At 41.4% G+C, this 20,225-nt stretch overlaps 1 long non-coding RNA gene across 3 annotated transcripts in view; it reads right to left on the bottom strand.

Moving 5' to 3' along the window:
• Positions 1 to 18,471, bottom strand: part of LOC123572844 (uncharacterized) — a 40,599-nt gene extending 22,128 nt beyond the window's left edge. The window contains exons 1-2 of one of the 3 annotated variants that reach the window (XR_012433386.1): positions 18,000 to 18,471; positions 8,444 to 8,483 (exon numbers count right to left, since the gene is read on the bottom strand). This is a non-coding gene — a long non-coding RNA (uncharacterized lncRNA). Of the gene's footprint in view, positions 1 to 8,443; positions 8,484 to 10,699; positions 11,054 to 17,999 lie in introns of those variants that run through there. The other 2 variants (XR_012433387.1, XR_012433388.1) reach the window with 2 other exon arrangements.
• Between the last annotated feature and the right edge of the window lie 1,754 nt (positions 18,472 to 20,225).

Raw genomic sequence — 20,225 nt, 5'->3', positions numbered from 1 at the left:
AGGAGGGCAGCCACTTCTAAAGCTAAGTGAAGGTCATTCATTGGTAAGCCTCAGAGAGAGAGAGAGAGAGACAGAGACAGACCACAAGAGTCAACATACCTTCTGTTTTTTTTTTTTTTTTTTTGAGGCGGAGTCTGTGTCTGTTGCCAGGCTGGAACGCAGTGGCTCGATGTCAGCTGACTGCAACCTCCGCCTGCCGGGTTCAAGCAATGCTCCTGCCTCAGCCTCCTGAGTAGCTGGGACTACAGGCGCCCGCCACCACGCCCGGCTAATCTTTTGTATTTTTTTAGTAGAGACAGTGTTTCACCATGTTAGCCAGGATGGTCTCGATCTCCTGGCCTCATGATCCACCCGCCACAGCCTCCCAAAGTGCTGGGATTACAGGTGTGAGCCACCCCGCCCGGCCACCTTCTGTTTTCTTAAGCTAGAATATGCATTCTAACTGGTGTGAGATGGTACCTTATTATGGTTTTGATTTGCATTTCTCTGATGGCTAGTGATGATGAGCATTTTTTCATGTGTCTGTTGCCTGCATAAATGTCTCCTTTTGAGAAGTGTCTGTTCATATACTTTGCCCACTTTTCGATGGGATTGTTTGCTTTTTTCTTGTAAATTTGTTTGAGTTCTGTGTAGGTTCTGGATATTAGCACTTTGTCAGATGCCATAAAAAAGGATGAGTTCATGTCCTTTGTAGGGACATGGATGCAGCTGGAAACCATCATTCTCAGCAAACTATCACAAGAACAGAAAACCAAACACCGCATGTTCTCACTCATAGGTGGTAATTGAACAATGAGAACACTTGGACACAGGAAGGGGAACATCACACACCGGGGCCTGTCATGGGGTGGGGGTAGCGGGGAGGGATAGCATTAGGAGATATACTTAATGTAAATGAGGAGTTAATGGGTGCAGCACACCAACATGGCACATGTATACATATGTAACAAACCTGCACATGGTGCACATGTACCCTAGAACATAAAGTATAATAATAAAAAAAAAACTAGAATATGCAAACTGATGGGTAGCTGTAGTTAGCTTTGTTAGGTAAAATACAGATAAACAAATTAACATTTAACTGGAAATTGTGTGTTTTTATTTGCTGGGCCTGGCAACCCACTTGTAGGCTGATTTTATCTAGTACACATACTGTTTTTTAAAAAGAACCTAGATATCAACTTTTTTTTTTTTTTTTTGAAAAATAGAAAGATCTGGCAAGATTGGGCTCGCATTCTTGCATTATATCAGCTGGAGCTGAGTATGTACTGTCCCTTTGCTAGATGATGATTTGCTCTCCAATTCCACGCAGTCACTACCTGGCCCTTTCCTTATTCTTGGATCCTGTAGGCCAGAGTTTTTCCATTCTGGTCTTACCCACTCTTTTTGTTTACAAACTATTTAGTTGCAGACTCCCAGGAGCTGTGGCATCTGTACGTTGACCAGGTCTAATTCTAGCTGAGAAGCAGGTAATTTTATTAGAATAGCATATCTGTACCGACTATACATTGTTAGATTCCATTTTATTTATTTATTTTTAATTTTAATTTTTTTGAGACGGACTGTTGCTCTGTCACCCAGGCTGGAGTGCAGTGGCACAATCTCGGCTTACTGCAACCTCCACCTCTCAGGTTCAAGTGATTATCCTGCCTCAGCCTCCTGAGTAGCTGAGATTAGAGGCGCATGCCACAATGCTGGCTAATATTTTTTGGGTTTTGTTTTTGTATTTTTAGTAGAGATGGGGTTTCACCATTTGGCCAGGCTGGTCTCGAACTCCTGACCTCAAGTGATCCATCTGCCTCAGCCTCCCAAAGTGCTGAGATTACAGGCATGAACCACTGCGTCCTGCCAGATTCCATTTTATATGCCTTAAAAATACTGGCTGCACATGGTGGCTCATGCCTATAATCCCAGCACTTTGGGAGGCTGAGGTGGGCAGATCACTTGAGGTCAGTAGTTCAAGACCAGCCTGGCCAACATGGCAGAACCCCGTCTCTACTAAAAATGGGTGTGGTGGCACATGCCTGTGATCCCAGCTACTTGGGAGGCTGAGGCAGGAGAATTGCTTGAACCCAGGAGGCAGAGGTTGCAGTGAGCCAAGATTGTGCCACTGCACTCTAGCCTGGGTGACACAGTGAGACTCCGTCTCAAACAAACAAACAAACAAAAAACAGAACAAGTTATTTCTCAGATACTCTATAGTTCTTATTTTCTTCACCCTATCATTCAAGTCAGCCTCAGCCCTACACTTTTCAAGTGAGATAACATGCCATGGCGGAAAAAACAGTGGAGTTTAAACAAGAATGGTGAAGCTGGGTACAGTGACACAAGCCTATAGTCCCAGCTACTTGAAAGGCTGAAGCAGGAGGATCACTTGAGACCAGGAGTTCGAGGCCAGCTTGGCAACATAGCGAAACTGTGTCTCTGAAAAGTAAATAAATACATACATACACACCTATAAACATATAAATAAGAATGGTGGAAAATAAATAAATAAGAATCTGTTTTCTTGTATGAAAAATATAAGGTTGGAAAAAACAACTATGGTTTTAAATCTCTGTTGCTGTTAATAACTGATAATTCTATGAAGTTAGTTTGTAGTCAAGAGTTTCTGAAACTCCAGAATCAGAACATCAACTTCTGAGGCAAACAGTTAAGCAACCTTCCTGTATTACTGTAAAGTTTTATGACATCGGAAAACATTTATCTATTGTCAGACTTGCATAGCATCACTGGAGATTGCTAGGAGACAGTAAATGTTTTCACAAGCCAAAAGTCTTCACTTTTTCCTACTGCTATCTACTGCAAAAAACAGTTCACACAGCTAGTGGTTCAAAACATACTCCTTTTATTGACCCGGAGCAATGGACAGACTTTTTAAAGACCTAAACTGAAGAAAAATAAAAGGCTGTTTATTATCATTTAATCCCCTAAGAGGCTCTAGGAGGAGTTGCGTAAACAAATCTGACAATGCAAGAATGTCATTGAAGAGCTATCACAAGTAATCCTCTGATTGACTCACATCTACCGAACACAGTGTGCTTTAAAAAGCAAGGAGATAAAACTCTCTTACAGATTTTGAGACAAGACCACACCTGACTACACCCACTCTCTCTGACAAGATTAAGCATCTGCCTCATTATAAAAATCTTCCTTTATGAAAACTAACCAGGTTGCCTCAATGTTAATTAATATAATTAACACTTTCTCAATAGATGAGCTTATCTCCCCCACCATCACCGCTTTTCCCTAGGTTCTTCTAATCATAGACCATTGCTTCTCAAAAGGGCCAACATCAATTCTGCCCTCATTCCCATAATTAACTTCCAAACAGGAATTACTTCATCGTAAAAATTAGAGAATGAGCCAGGATTTTAAGAGAGAATTGTTTAGCCAGGGGACTACGAAAATTCTTCTGAAATGTATTAAATTGCTGTCTTAAAAACTATATATGTATGTATAATAATCAATTATTATAATTAGTAATTATGTAGAATTAAAATGAACCCAAGCAACTGAAGTGAAATGGGAGAGCAGAATAGAAGATGTGATAAAAATGTACTAAAATATTCTAGATTTTGCAATGACTCTTATTCCGCCTATTATTTAGTTTTTTAAAAGTAGTAAAAAAAAAAATCCAGTTTTAGGTTCTTAAAATAGATTATATATGCCACATCATATATTATATATATCTCTAGAAAACTGGGTAGATAAATAAAAATTAGTTATGATACTACTTTAGAACAGAAGATATGCCCGAATAACGGTATGCTGCTGCGAACAGTATAAAATTATTCAGAAACAAGAAATAATTAAACTTAATGTCGATCTACCTCATCTCTATCCTAGTAAGTGTTTGACCACTCAGTGAGGAATTATAGTGAGCAAATAAAACATCTATCTTCTCAATAGAATAAAGACGCCACGGCCGGGCGCGGTGGCTCAAGCCTGTAATCCCAGCACTTTGGGAGGCCGAGACGGGCGGATCACAAGGTCAGGAGATCGAGACCATCCTGGCTAACACGGTGAAACCCCGTCTCTACTAAAAACACAAAAAATTGGCCGGGCGAGGTGGCGGCGCCTGTGGTCCCAGCTACTCGGGAGGCTGAGGCAGGAGAATGGCAGGAACCCGGGAGGCGGAGCTTGCAGTGAGCTGAGATCCGGCCACTGCACTCCAGCCTGGGCGACAGAGCGAGACTCCGTCTCAAAAAAAAAAAAAAAAGACGCCACGTCAGTGCACTGCCATTTCATGGCTAGTGTAAAAACATGTCAGTAGATGTTAAAAATATTTTATATTGTATTTTTATATCTGGTAGTAGCCCCAGAAATGACTTACAAAGACAGCAAAAATCCTAATTAATAGGGTTTAGAAGGCTGGGCATGGTGGCTCACACCTGTAATCCCAGCACTTTGAGAGGCCGAGGGTGGATCACCTGAGGTCAGGAGTCCAAGACCAGGCTGATCAACATGGTGAAACCCCCTCTCTACTAAAAATACAAAAAAAAAAAAAAAAAAAAAAAAAATTAACTGGGCCTGGTGGCAGGTGGCTATAATCCCAGCTACTTGGGAAGCTGAGGCAGGAGCTGAGGCAGAAGAATGGCTTGAACCCAGGAGATGGAGGTTGCAGTGAGCCAAGATTGCACCATTGCACTCCAGCCTGGGCAACAGAGTGAGACTCTGTGCGAAAAAAAAAAAAAAAAAAAAAAAAAAACAACTAAAAAAGAATGTTAGAGCAGGTAAGAGCAACTAAATCAGGAGGATAATTTAACAAGGATGCTAGAAGTGCTAGAAGTGCTATACACTATACGTGCTATAGAAGTATGGAGCCTCTAGCATACAAAAGGCAGTAATGAAAAAATGGCTTTGTCGGCCGGGCGCGGTGGCTCAAGCCTGTAATCCCAGCACTTTGGGAGGCCGAGACGGGCGGATCACGAGGTCAGGAGATCGAGACCATCCTGGCTAACACGGTGAAACCCCGTCTCTACTAAAAAAAAAAATACAAAAAAACTAGCCGGGCGAGGTGGCGGGCGCCTGTAGTCCCAGCTACTCGGGAGGCTGAGGCAGGAGAATGGCGCAAACCCGGGAGGCGGAGCTTGCAGTGAGCTGAGATCCGGCCACTGCACTCCAGCCTGGGCGACAGAGCGAGACTCCATCTCAAAAAAAAAAAAAAAAAAAAAGAAAAGAAAAGAAAAAATGGCTTTGTCACCGCATGTTCTCACTCATTAAGTGGGAACTGAAAAATAAGAACAATAAGAACACATGGACACAGCGAGGGGAACATCACACACTGGGGCCTGTCGGAGGGTGGTGGGGTAGGTGAGGGATAGCATTAGGAGAAATACTTAATGTAGATGAGGGGTTGATGAGTGCAGCAAACCACCATGGCAGGTGTATACCTGTGTAACAAATCTGCACATTCTGCACATGTATCCAAGAACTTAAAGTATAATAAAAAATAATAATAATGTACTATGTCATATTTTAAAAAAAGAAAAAATGGCTTTGTATGATGCTCAACAAAGAAAATTTCTGACCCGTTTTTCCCTGAAAAATATGAGAATAAGGACTGTGGTTGTTTTGAGATTAAATACGTAAAATTATGTATATATACACACACACTCTTAGAACAGTGCATGGCACAGAACAAAAAATCAAAATATATTACCAATAGCTACTACAATTTTGGTCTATGGGAAGACATGGCAGGAAGTAAAAGGCAGACGAATCAATTTTTTTTCCAAGTATCTTTCTTAAGAAATCACACACACAAAATTCTACATTATGTGGTAATAAGATTGTCCTTTGGATTACTTAAATAGTGATCCAAATTCTGGCGCTTTTAAAAGTATGATGGAAAAAATAAGAGATGAGTTATTGCTAGAGAACACGAGAATGAATGCACAAATCACAAGAAATACAAACAGGGCAACACTTTCAGCCTTTAAAGGGGTTTCATAGGTCTTATCTTCATGACACCACCTACATACACCCATACTATTTTAAAATTCTTAAATGTAAACAAAAATAAAAATATATTTTGTTGTGGGGCTCATTATTATATGATTGATATTTATCTCTGGGTCCCACTTTGTTTCAAAGTACTGGGCACTGAAAACTTAAAAAACACACTGCTTGTCCTCAATTTAATCTAACTTACAGAGAACAAAACTGTCTTTATGTGCCAAAGAACAAATCGGAAATTGCATCTTCAGCAACCAGGATAATACTCTTCTTGTTGAATATTGGAAGTGACTTAGAAGAAAAGGCAACAAAAAAATTTTAGGAAAAAATTAATTAATACTGCATACAGCACTAGGAGAGGGAAAAGAGTTCGAAAAAAAGGAATTCAGCCGGGCGCGGTGGCTCAAGCCTGTAATCCCAGCACTTTGGGAGGCTGAGACGGGCGGATCACAAGGTCAGGAGATCGAGACCATCCTGGCTAACACGGTGAAACCCCGTCTCTACTAAAAAATACAAAAAACTAGCCGGGCGAGGTGGCGGGCGCCTGTGGTCCCAGCTACTCGGGAGGCTGAGGCAGGAGAATGGCGTAAACCCGGGAGGCGGAGCTTGCAGTGAGCTGAGATCCGGCCACTGCACTCCAGCCTGGGCGACAGAGCCAGACTCAGTCTCAAAAAAAAAAAAAAGAAAAGAAGAAAAAAGGAATTCAAACTGACAGATATGCTGACAGTTGGGAATATAAAAAGTAAGAATGAGGCTGGGCATAATGGCTCATGCCTGTAATCCCAGTACTTTGGGAGGCTGAGGCAGGCAGATGACTGAGGTCAGGAGTTTGAGACCAGGCTGTCCAACATGGTAAACCCCTGTGTCTACTAAAAACACAAAAATTACCTGAGCTTAGTGGCAGGTGCCTGTAATCCTAGCTACTTGGGAGGCTGAGGCAGGAGAATTGCTTGAGCCTGGAAGGCAGAGGTTGCCATGAGCCCAGATCTCGCCATTGTACTCCAGCCTGACTCACAGAGTGAGATTATCTCAAAAAAATAGAAAAATTAATAAAAAAATAAAAATAATGATTTTGATTATGGCTTTGATAGTTGTGATCATTAAAGGTTAATATATTTAAGAAGAAAAATTTAAATTTGTTTTCCAATTTTGAAAAATCAATAATGAAAAATATGAGATGAAATGTCGAAGAGTCAGGAGACTAGAATCCGACAGAAGGATGTGTTTGAAATCATGTTTGGGCTTCATTCTCATCCTGAAATTCATGTTGAATGTTGGAATGGAATGAGATCATCCCGGTAAAGCACAATGGTGGGCGAGATGAATTGGCATAGTTACCAGATGAGTAATAATGCTGAGAGCATAAATACAGTTACTATCCTGATATAGTGTTAAGCTTTAATACTCATAGAAGTTAAACATGAAAGATGCTGTTCTTATAGAAATGGCAAAGAAAAAATCAATTCAGTAATATGTAATTGCAAATATTTATTTCCAGAGTTGCCAGCAAAACACTGGTTGAAAGTTTATCAATGACACAAAATATAAGGATTTCTAAGTAAAAGAAATCTCTCTACAAAGGAGTAGCATTACATTAATTAGACCTTCATATTCTAGAGTTAAATCTTAGAAGTTATAAATAAATTGGAAATTCAGAAGTCATAGATGACTATATTCAAGTTAAGGTAACTCGAAGAGACTGAGCTATAACTTCAAGGCCAGTGTATTGGTGTATTTATTTATATTTTGGAAACAGTAAATTCATGAGGCATAGCTATACTCTTCATGTAGGCTGGTCTCCATCAAAATTTAGTTTATGATTAGACTGTGGAATATAAATGGGAAGTCAATTATATGATTGAAATATTTAATGACACTAAGTTCCAAGAGTCTGAAGCCTACATTTGCACCAAAGGGATGAGACACCTGCCTCAAGACTTTCACAGACATACATGTCAATACCTGACTCATTGCAATTTAGTTTTTTGTTTTCTAGCTAAATATCTCTTTTCAGTTTGATCCTTTCCCTACATTTTACAATCAGTTTGGTTTGAATTTAATAAACATTCCAGTGAGACACTCAGAATGCTTTGTTAGAGTTTTGGGTGTTTCCAACTTCCTTAATTAGAAACGTAAGCTGTGTTTGGGTTATTCCCACAGATAACTAACCTCATTCAATATTGTGGATTTTATTAGTTTTTCTCTCAGGGTCCATCTTATTTCTCTAATTTCCACATGTTTGGAGTAGCACACATTTTTTTCCAGGTACCACTTACAAACTTTATTTTTGGTCCTACGTTAACCTTTCGAGTAGAATTTGTTTTTTAAAAAAAAAAAGTATAAATTTTGTTTAATTTAATTAATAAAATATGCTATTTTTTACATTCTACTCCACAAATATATATATGTATCCTCAAAACCGTACATCTACATGTTATGAAGTAATGACAAGGCAAATATTAAGGACTAAAATTATACTCACCCATTAAGTAGATAGTGGTGCCTTTCCTAAAGGACCCCTGCTAAGAAGCAGATTTGGGGGGAATATGGTTAGTTTCATCCTGAACATGTTATGTTTCACATTCCTGTGAGATATTCAAGTACTTTCCAGGAGACGGTTCTGGGCCCAAAGGAGGCAAAGCAACTGTTTTACTGACACGTGCTTTCCAAGGATCAAAGGCAAATTGACTTTACTCACATGCCCCGGAGTCAGAAAACTAAAATACCTCTTGGTCTGGGTAGACACTTTCACTGGATGGGCAGAGGCCTTTCCCACGGGGTCTGAGAAGGCCACCGCGTCATTTCTTCCCTTTGGTCAGACATAATTCCTCGGTTTGGCCTTCAACCTCTATGCAGTCCAATAATGGACCGGCCTTTACTAGTCAAATCACCCAAGCAGTTTCTCAGGCTCTTGGTATTCAGTGGAACCTTCATACCCTTTACCGTCCTCAGTCTTCAGGAAAGGTAGATGGGAGTAATGATCTTTTAAAGAGACACCTCACCAAGTTCAGCCTCCAACTTAAAAAGGACTGCATAGTACTTTTACCTCTTGCCCTTCTCAGAATTAAAGCCTGTCTTCGAGATGCTACAGGGTACAGTCCATTTGAACTTTTATATGGTCGCACTTTCTTACTCGGCCCCAACCTCGTCCCAGACACCAGCCCTCTAGGCGACTATCTTCCAGTCCTCCAGCAGGCTAGACAGGAAATTCACCAGGCTGCTAATCTTCTCTTGCCTACTCCAGATTCCCAGCCATATGAAGATACCCTAGCTGGACGATCAGTTCTTGTTAAGAATCTGACCCTTCAGACTGGATGCGGTGACTCACGCCTGTAATCCCAGCACTTTGGGAGGCTGAGGCGGGTGGATCATGAGGTCAGGAGATCAAGACCATCCTGGCTAACATGATGAAACCCCATCTCTACTAAACATAGGAAAAAATTAGCCGGGCGCGGTGGCAGGCGCCTGTAGTCCCAGCTACTTGGGAGGCTGAGGCAGCAGAATGGCCTGAACCTGGGAGGTGGAGATTGCAGTGAGCCAAGATGGCGCCACTGCACTCCAGCCTGGGTGACAGAGCGAGACTCTGCCTCAAAAAAACAAAAAACAAACAAACAAAAGCAGAATCTGACCCTTCAAACTCTATAACCTCGATGAACCAGACCCTACTTAGTCATCTATAGTATACTCCAACCGCAGTCTGCCTGCAGGACCCTCCCTATTGGGTTCACTGTTACAGGATAAAGCTGTGTCTGTCGGACAGCCAGCCTGATATCTCCTCTTTCTCCTGGAAGTTGCAAGTACTCTCTTCTACTTCCCTTAAACTCACTCGCATTTCTGAAGAACAATAATAATGCTTATGAGCCCAATACATCCCTTCATTCTATTAGGTCTATCCATCCTTACCCTACTCTTTGCAACAGGACTTTATGCTGTCACCCCTACTATCTTCTGCCTAGTCATACTCCTATTCACCATTCTCAACTACTCATAAATGACCTGCTCTTGTTTACACCGCTGGTTTACATTGTTTCTCCAAGACATCACAGCTGATATCTCCTGGTGCTGTCCCCAAACTGCCACTTTTGACTCCCTCCTGGAGTGGATAGATGATCTTTGATGGCAGGGCACCCTCCAATACTTCCACCCTGATGAAGTTCTACTCTTTACTTTTATACTCACTCTTATCCTCATTCCCATTCTTATGCCACCCTCCACCTCTCCCTAGTTACCTCCAGCATACTATCAATCTCACCCACTCTCTCCTCACTGCTTCCAATCCTTCTCTAGCAAAGAATTGGTTACGCGTTTCCCTTTCTCCCTGCTTTTACACAGCCATCCCCGCTCTACAGGCCAACTGGGCTACCTCTCCCATCTCCCTGCACCTCAGAACCTCCTTTTTTTTTTTTTTTTTTTTTTTTTTTTGAGACGGAGTCATGCTCTGTCGCCCAGGCTGGAGTGCAGTGGCCGGATCTCAGCTCACTGCAAGCTCCGCCTCCCGGGTTCACGCCATTCTCCTGCCTCAGCCTCCCAAGTAGCTGGGACTACAGGCGCCCGCCACTTCGCCCGGCTAGTTTTTTGTATTTTTTAGTAGAGACGGGGTTTCACCGTGTTAGCCAGGATGGTCTCGATCTCCTGACCTCGTGATCCGCCCGTCTCGGCCTCCCAAAGTGCTGGGATTACAGGCTTGAGCCACCGCGCCCGGCCAGAACCTCCTTTAATAGCCCTCATCTTTACCCACCTGAGGAACTTCTTTGCTTTCTAGACAGATTTGGTGAGAACTCCCCAGGCATTTCACACCAATAAGCTGCCACACTTCTCCGCACTACCTACGGCACCTTTCTCCTTATGTCAATTCCACCCCTCCTCCCCATATTTGGACCCCTAACCACACAAACAACTATCCCTGTTGCAGCTCCTTTATGCATCTCCCAACAACAGCCTACTGAAATCCCTTTAGGCAACTTTCTACTGTCCAAATGTTCCTTTACTCTTTATCTCCAGAACCCAGCCACACACACTACCAAACAGACAGGGACGTTCCAGCTTCGCATTACGGATAAGCCCTTTATCATTACTGACAAACTAAAAAACATTGGCAGTCACTATTGTTTAGGAAGGCACCTGCCCTGCATCTTACTCCATCCTTGGCTACCCTCCCCCTGCTCATCTGAGTCTCCTCCCGGCCCCTCTTCTTGCTTGCTTGTGCCCTGCCCCATGAATAGCAGTGAAAGGTTACTTGTAGACACTATGCGCTTTCTCATACACCATGAAAGACGAACCCCTCCCACTACACAGTTGTACCATCAATCCCCATTACAATCGCCAATGGCTGCTGCCCTTGCTGGATCTCTAGGATTTTGGGTGTAGGATCCTCTTTCAGTACACCTTCTCACCTTTTCCTGTACATTTCCAATTCTGCCTGACAAAAGGCCTTTTCTTTTTATGTGGGTCCTCCACCTACACGTGCCTACCTGCCAACTGTACGGGCACATGTACTCTAGTCTTCCTTACCCCCAAAATCCAGTTTGCAGATGGGAACGAACAACTGCCTGTTCCCCCTCTTGACACCAACACGACAAAAAAGTCATCCCACTAATCCCTTTATTTGTGTGTCTAGGACTTTCTGCCTCCACTATTGCACTTGGAACTGGAATAGCACGCATATCAACCGCTGCCGCAACATTCCGCAGCCTCTCTAATGACTTCTCTGCTAGCATTACAGATATATCACGGACTTTATCTGTTCTCCAAGCCCAGGTTGACTCTTTAGCTGCAGTTGTCCTCCAGAATCGCCAAGGCCTCGATTTACTCACTGCTGAAAAAGGAGGACATTGTATATTTTCAAATGAAGAGTGTTGTTTTTACCTAAATCAATCCGGCCTGGTATATGACAACATAAAAAAAACTCAAGGATAGAGCCCAAAAACTCGCCAACCAAGCAAACAATAACGTTGAACCCCCTTGGGCGCTCTCTAATTGGATGTCCTGGGTCCTCCCTCCTGGGTCCTCCCAATTCTTAAGTCCTTTAATACCTATTTTTCTCCTCTTTTTATTCAGATCTTGTGTCTTTCGTTTAGTTTCTCAATTCATACAAAACTGCATCCAGGCCATCACCAATAATTCTATATGACAAATGCTCCTTCTAACAACCCCACGATATCACCCCTTACCCCAAAAGCCTTCTTCAGTTGAATCTCTCCCACTGTAGGTTCCCACGCCACCCCAATCCCGCTCGAAGCAGCCCTGAGAAACATCGCCCATTATCTCTCCATACCACCCCAAAAATTTTTCGCTGCCCCAACACTTCACTACTATTTTGTTTTATTATTAATATAAGAAGACAGGAATGTCAGGCCTCTGAGCCCAAGCTAAGCCATCATATCCCCAGTGACCTGCATGTACACATCCAGATGGCCTGAAGCAACTGAATATCTACAGAAGTGAAAACAGCCTTAACTGATGACATTCCACCATTGTAATTTGTTTCTGCCCTACCCTAACTGATCAATGTACTTTGTAATCTCCTCCACTCTTAAGAAGGTCCTTTGTAATTCTCCCCACCCTTGAGAATGTACTTTGTGAGATCCACTGCCTATCCCAAAACCTGTAAGAATGAATGATAATCCCACCACCCTTTGCTGATTCCTTTTTCGGACTCAGCCCACCTGTACCCAGGTGAAATAAACAGCCTTGTTGCTCACACACAGTCTGTTTGGTGGTCTCTTCACATGGACGCGTGGGACAAAACCTATATGTCAAATCTATGTATATGGGTTTATTTATTTATTTATTCATGTATTTATTTATTTTGAAAGAGAATCTCGCTCTGTCACCCAGGCTATAGTGCAATGGCGCGATCTCAGCTCACTGCAACCTCCGCTTCCCAGGTTCAAGCAATTCTCATGCCTGAGCCTCCTGAGTAGCTGGGATTATAGGTGTCTGTCACCACACCTGGCTAATTTTTCTATTTTTAGTAGAGACGGGGTTTCACCCTGTTGGCCAGGCTGGTCTCAAACTCCTGACCTCAACTGATCCGCCTACCTGGGCCTCCCAAAGTGCTGGGATTACCAGTGCGAGCCACTGTGCCTGGCCTGTATAAGGTTTTATATTATACAGAATAAAAATTGCAATCTTTGTTTAAAACAAAATCAAATAAGCCTGAAGAAATTCATAGTATGCCATTGATTTATCCTTATTAGAGTTTAATGGAGCAATTTGATAAGAAGAAGGCATATCTAATATATCTTAGATGAACAGCTTATACAGGTTCAGTATCCCTCATCTGAAATACTTTGGACCGGAAGTGTTTGGGATTTCAAATATTTTCAGATTTTGGAATATTTGTATTATACTTATCGGTTCAGTATCCCTAATCTGAAAATTGAAATTCAAAGTGCTCCAGTGAGCAATTTCCTTTGAGCAACATGTTGGCCCTCAAAAAGTTTCATATTTCCAGTGTGTGTAGATGGTGTCATCTGGAGTTTGGGTGGCTATACATGAGTATCAAAGACAGTGGCCAAGAACAAATTAAGTGGGCAGAAGTATAGGAATGTATTCACTGTATTCACATAGACAGCCAAAAAAAAAAAAAAAAAACACTTTAAGACTAAAAAGAAAGTAAAACCAGTTAGCACTAATCCTTTTTTTTTTTTTTTTTTGAGACAGAGTCTCACTCTGTTGCCCAGACTGGAGTGCAGTGGCACGACCTCGGTTCACTGCAACTTCCACTTGCCAGGTTCATGCGATTCTCCTGCCTCAGCCTCCCGAGTAGCTGGGAGTACAGAACGCACCACTGTGTCCAGCTAATTTTTGTATTTTTTTAATAGAAACGGGGTTTCATCATGTTGGCCAGGCTGGTCTCGATCTCCTGACCTTGTGATCCACCCACCTGGGCCTCCCAAATTGCTGAGATTACAGGCTTGAGCCACCCTGTCTGGCCCAATTACTGCTAATCTTAAGAAGATAAACATTGTGAATGATGAAAAAGTTAACGGAGTGAATAAAGTTTTCATACATATATAAAAAAAACTTGCACATTTCTCAAAAGATCTTTCTCTTGAACCTCTGCAGAAAGGACTGAGGGAGCACCATAAAAGCAAACCAGTTAATACTGATGAATCTACAAGATTAATGACTCAGTTGTAATACAGAGGTCATGCATCTAAAAGACTAGTACATTAAATGTTTTATTTTTTAAAGTTTCCAATTTTGAGGCCGTGCGTGGTACCTCATGCCTGTAATCCCAGCATTTTGGGAGGCTGAGGTGGGCAGATCATGAGGTCAGGAGTTTGAGACCAGCCTGGCCAACATGGTGAAACCCCATTTCTACTAAAAATACAAAAATTAGCTGGGCGTGGTGGTGGGCGTCTGTAACTCCAGCTACTCTGGAGGCTAAGGCAGGAGAATTGCTTGAACTTGGGAGGTGGAGGTTGCAGTGTGCCAAGATCGTGCCATTGCACTCCAACCTGGGGGACAAGAGCAAGACTCCGTCTCAAAAACAAAACAAAACAACGAACAAAGTTTCTGATTTTGGAAATTTTAGATTTTGAATTTTTCAGATTTGGGATGCTTAACTTGTAATTATATATGGTCTTAAGTCTTGTAAGGCACTTGTTATTTATTTACTGTGATTGATTTGATGAGTCAGAGACGAATGTTTCTTACATAAAATTAGCAATCAAGAAAAATAATGTTTAAAGAACAATTGCAAATTTCCAAACAATGAATCTTCTCCTTCAAATCAGATTTATTATAGTTACAATGAAATTTTTTTTTTAAATTCCAAATAATATATGCAGCTATTCTCCCTCCAGGAGACGGAAATTAATCACTTCTCTCCTTGAGTGTGGACTGGACTTAGTGATTCAGTGTCAAAGAACAGAGTATGGAAAAGGAAAAAAATAGTAGCTTTACAATAGAGAGAGACCTGGCAGACACGATATTTAGCAAGCGATCAAGGTTAACAGCACCCAGTGATAAGTTATGCTGATACTGTACAGTCCTCAAGATAGTGTGAGAGGACACCTAAGTAATGTGGCATTCTTTCAATAAATAAGCAAACAAATAAGCAAACAAATCCACTTTAAATATGAAGTAAAAGGACATGATATTAACTTACTCTCACATGTTTCAGAAAAAATACACATACAATATGCCTGTGTTTGTGTGTATATAAATTGTTCTGCTGTTTCAGAGAAAATGATAAAAGAAACATGGCAAATGTTAACAGTTGGTGAACTGGGATATGAGGTATATTGAAATTCTTTGTACTTGCAACTTTTCCAAGGTTTCAAGTTATTTCAAAATAAAATTCAACAAAATTTAAACTGATGATTTTTTTCTTTTCCTTGTTTTTTGTTTGTTTTTTGAGACAGGGTCTCACTCTGTTGCAGTGGCTGGAGTGCAATGGCACAATCTCAGCTCACTGAAGCCTTCACCTCCTGGGCTCCAGTGAAACTCCCACCTCAGCCTCCCAAGTAGCTGGGACTACAGGTGTGCACCACTGTACACAACTACAATGTTTTGCTTATTTTTTGTAGAGATGAGGTCTCACTGTGTTGTCCAGAATGGTCTCAAACTCCTAAGCTCAAACAATTGGCCCGCCTCAACCTCCCAAAGTGCTGGGATTACAAGCACAAGCCACCATGCCTGGCTAAATTTTTCTTATTATAGAGTCAACATATTATCATTGCAAAATAATTTTTGAGAAAGGAAATCAATTTTTTTTTTTTTTTTTTTTGAGACAGATTCTTGCTCTGTCAACCAGGCTGGAGTGCAGTTGTGCGACTCTGCTCACTGCAACCTCCGCCTCCTGGGTTCACGCCATTCTCCTGCCACAGCCTTCCGAGTAGCTGGGACTACAGGCACCTGCCACCATGTCCGGCTAATTTTTTGTATTTTTAGTAGAGACGAGATCTCTCTGTGTTAGCCAGGATGGTCTCAATCTCCTGACCTCGTGATCTGCCCTCCTTAGCCTCCCAAAGTGCTGGGATAACAGGCGTGAGCCACCGCGCCTGGCCGTTTTTTTGTGTTTGTTTTGTTTTTAGCAACAAAGGTCTTGCTCTGTTGCCCAGGCTAGAAGTGCAGTAGCATGATCATGGCTTACTGCAACCTTGAACTCCTGGGCTCAAGCAATCCTCCCACCTCTACCTCCCGAGTAGCTAGGACAACAGGCGCATACCACCACACTTGGCTAATTTTTATTCATTTATTTTTTATTTTTTGTAGACATGGGACCTGGCTGTTTTGCCCAGGCAGGTCTTGAACTCCTGGCCTCAAGCAATATTCCTGCTTTGGCCTCCCAAAGTGCTGGGATTTTAGGCGCGAGCCACCATGCCCAACTGTTTATAGTGTTACTTGAAGATGGATTTAGGTTAGTCGTAAATGTATATTGCAAACTCTAGAGCAACCACTAAAAGTTGTTTAAGAAGAAGTATAATTGATATGCTAAGAGAAGAGAGAAAATTGAATTACATAAAATGCTCAATTAAAGCGAGAGGTGACAGAAAAAGAGTGGAAGAAAAAAGAACAGGTGCAATGATAGTAAATAGGTATAATATGCTTGATATTTGTTTCCCATGTGCTCACAAACATGGGACTATTACTATGGTGGTGGCAACAATTTTTCTTTTCTTTTTTTTTTCGAGACAGAGTCTCGCTCTGTTGCCCAGGCTGGAGTACAGTGGCGTGATCTTGGCTCACTGCAAGCTCTGCCTCCCAGGTTCATGCCATTCTCCTGCCTCAGCCTCCCAAGTAGCTGGGACTACAGGTGCCTGCCACCACACCCGGCTAATTTTTTTTTGTATGTTTAGTAGAGACGGGGTTTCACCATGTTAGCCAGGATGGTCTCGAACTCCTGACCTCGTGATCCACCCACCTGGGCTTCCCAAAATGCTGGGATTACAGGCGTGAACCACCATGCTGGCCTGGGCAATTCTTAAGTAGAGGGTTAATAGTTAAACTGCAAAGTGGAATTATGTCTGAACAAAAATCAACAGCATTGTTATAAAGAGAATACAAGAGGTAAAGTTAGGAGGAAGAAAAGAGTTGATGGAAAAGAGTCAGCACCTAACCATCACCACCACCACCACTTCCCACCAAGATGTCAGGAGGCACTATCCTCCAGGTGTTTGATTCCAGGACAACGGGTGGCCTGAGGAGATGGTGTGCAATCAGACCATGCAGAAGATACTTGTATTAGCACATTTGTGAACTGAGAGCTGCCAATACTTTTGTAAAGTATGAGAAAACACAAGCCTTTATCAGCAACTGAGCAAAATGATGGTGCTAGCTTTTATAATATGACCCTATCCAGGAAGTTCTCACTCTTTGCTGCATAGACAGCTCCAACCAGGCATGTTGGTGCACACTTGCAATCTCAGCACTTTGGGAGGCAAAGGAAGATGGCCCAGATCAGCATGAACAACATAGTGACAGCCCCTCTCTGCAAAAAATTATTTTTAAATGATAATAAAAATAAAAACAAATTAAAAAATAACTCCAGAATGTATCTAATGATCTGATGTCCTGTTAGTCTTCGTTATTCAGTTGACCTAACATGCAAGATGTTTGCCAGTAGAAGATTGTTAGTTGTGTTTTTTGAGGCCTATACCTTGGACTCCCACATTTCAGTATCCCCAGAAAATCCAGCTAATTTGTCTTTAATTTCCTTTTCACTTTGATACACAGTGTTCTACCCTGAGTTGAGAAATCAGCCAGTTACCCCTAAACAACCTGAGATGTCAAAACCTGTTATACCTCTTACTATAAACAAGTTAAGCAAATTGCAAAAGCTAGAAATTTCATCCACACGGTATGTACAAATTTCAATAAATCATGAACTTAGCATGTCAAGGTAGAGCATGAAACTAAAATCATTGGTCATCTCAAGTTCTTTCTGCAATGGGGCTGAATCTCAAAGGAAATAATTTTTTATGGCATGAATAAAAATGCATAAGATTAACTCCTCACCTTTCCTTCCTATTCTCTTCCTTCTTGATCAAGATTTCTAAATCAATAATATGTTTTTGAACTCTTACCTTGATTTCATAAGGATTTTTATCTCTAGCTTCACATCTTCTCACTTTTCCCCTGGATTCGATTCAAAAGCCAGCAGAGGAAAGTGTTCTCATCTGTTGCTCAAATCACGGAAGTGCAATTCTCCTTCACAGTATTTATTTTATTTTGCTTTATGTCCCAGTGGTTTACTATAAAGTAATTTCTGGCCGGGCGCGGTGGCTCACGCCTGTAATCCCAGCGCTTTGGGAGGCCGAGGCGGGCGGATCACAAGGTCAGGAGATCGAGACCACGGTGAAACCCCGTCTCTACTAAAAATACAAAAAATTAGCCGGGCGCGGTTGTGGGCGCCTGTAGTCCCAGCTACTCGGGAGGCTGAGGCAGGAGAATGGCGTGAACCCGGGAGGCGGAGCTTGCAGTGAGCCGAGATCGCGCCACTGCACTCCAGCCTGGGAGACAGAGCGAGACTCCGTCTCAAAAAAAAAAAAAAAAAAAAAAAGTAATTTCTTTCCTTGAATTAACTTTTGACATAAGTGAAAGTATTGAGTAGATGTGGTTTCTGGATTTGCTTTTAGAAATTTTGATGTGGAGAAGGCAGGGAAATAATACATTACTCCAGAAATAACTGGTTTGCCTAAGTCTTTTATGTTTGACGAGACCCTGTGACTCCAAAATTTGGATTTAGAAACATTATTTTTCTTCTTAGAAGGTGAAAAGAACCTAAGGGAGCATCTAGAAGAACAAATAAGAACATCTTTACAAACTGATGTTAAAATGGTAGATTAATGCCCTTCTAGATAATAAACCTATTTAGATAATAAATAAATACTGAAACCTCCTCTTCTCTTCTAGATAACGAAACCTATTCTGAAATTAAAATAACTGGTTTTTTTTTTCTGAGATGGAGTCTCGCTCTGTCGCCCCCGTCTCCACTAAAACTAAATAACTTTTATGAGGCCATTATAACATAATACTAGACACAGTTCAATGAAACAGATTTGATGGACCAGAACTGACTCTATTATATGTAAATTATACTATAGGAAGCATCACAAATCAATGAGAAACAGATGGACAATTCAAAAAACTGCATTGGCTAAAAAAATTAGTATCATAAAAAGGGTTGGAAGAGACTAAAAAACACAACAAAATGTAATATATGGACTTTGGTCTCAGAGACAAACAAATCCATTATGAAAAGATACTCCTGAGCTATCAGAAAAATCTTTATATGGACTTAGGTGATATTAAAGAATTATTGTTTATTTTTGTTTTTGTTTGGAAACAAAACAAAACATTTTTAAAAACAAAAACAAACTTCATTGCCTAGGCTGGAGTGCAGTGGCACAATCACAGCTCACTGCAGCCTCAACCTCCCAGGCTCAAGCAATCCCCCACCTCAGCCTCCTGAGTAGGTGGGACTGTAGGTACTCGTCACCATGCCCAGCTAATTTTTTTAACTTTTTGGAGAGACAGGGTCTTGCTATGTTGCCCAGGCTGATCTTGAATTCCTGGGTTTAAGCTACTCTGTCATCTTGACCTCCCAAAGTGCTGGGATTACAGGCATGAGTCAACGTGCCTGGGCTAGGAATTATTGTTAATAATAATAATTATTGTAAATTTTGTTAGGTGAGATAAAGGCATGAAAATTATATTTTTAAAAACAAGATGTCATTCTCCGGCAAAGAAACATACTAGATTATTTACAAGTGAAATGACTAGATGTCTGGGATTTGTGTTAAAATATTCCAGATTAAAAAGGAAAAACAGGCAGACAGCCCCTTCTCTGCTGTACTGCCCATCTATCGTAATAAAATAAAATAAAATAAAATAGAAAAACGGAAAGAGAAGAAATAAGAAAGGCAAAATTATCATTGGTAAAGAATGAGAATGCATTATTATTCTTGCTACTTTCATGTACTTAAAAATGTCTGCAATAAATAAGTTATTACAAAAACACTGAAACCATGTTTTCAAATAAAATCTCATGTTGAAACAGAAAGAAAAAGCGTTTATATTTCTGGTGGAAAGAGAGGAGAGGGCTGTAAACCTCTTCCAGCTCTTCATGCTTTCCCAGGAAAGCCCCTAAAATGCCTCCATGGAACTTGATTTGAAAACTGCTGCATCTGCTTTCACTCTTTCATACAACAGCTGAGGCTCTCTCCAAGCCCCATAGCTTCAGAGTTGACCGTTCCCATTCCACAACTGACCTCTTTGTGAGCGCATGCTGTACTCCCCTTCCTGCACAG

The sequence above is a fragment of the Macaca fascicularis genome, chromosome 4, assembly GCF_037993035.2.
Source record: "Macaca fascicularis isolate 582-1 chromosome 4, T2T-MFA8v1.1".
NCBI classification, from domain to species: domain Eukaryota; kingdom Metazoa; phylum Chordata; class Mammalia; order Primates; family Cercopithecidae; genus Macaca; species Macaca fascicularis.
Note: the sequence above shows the minus strand (reverse complement) of the source record. Positions and strands in the feature narration are given on the sequence as shown.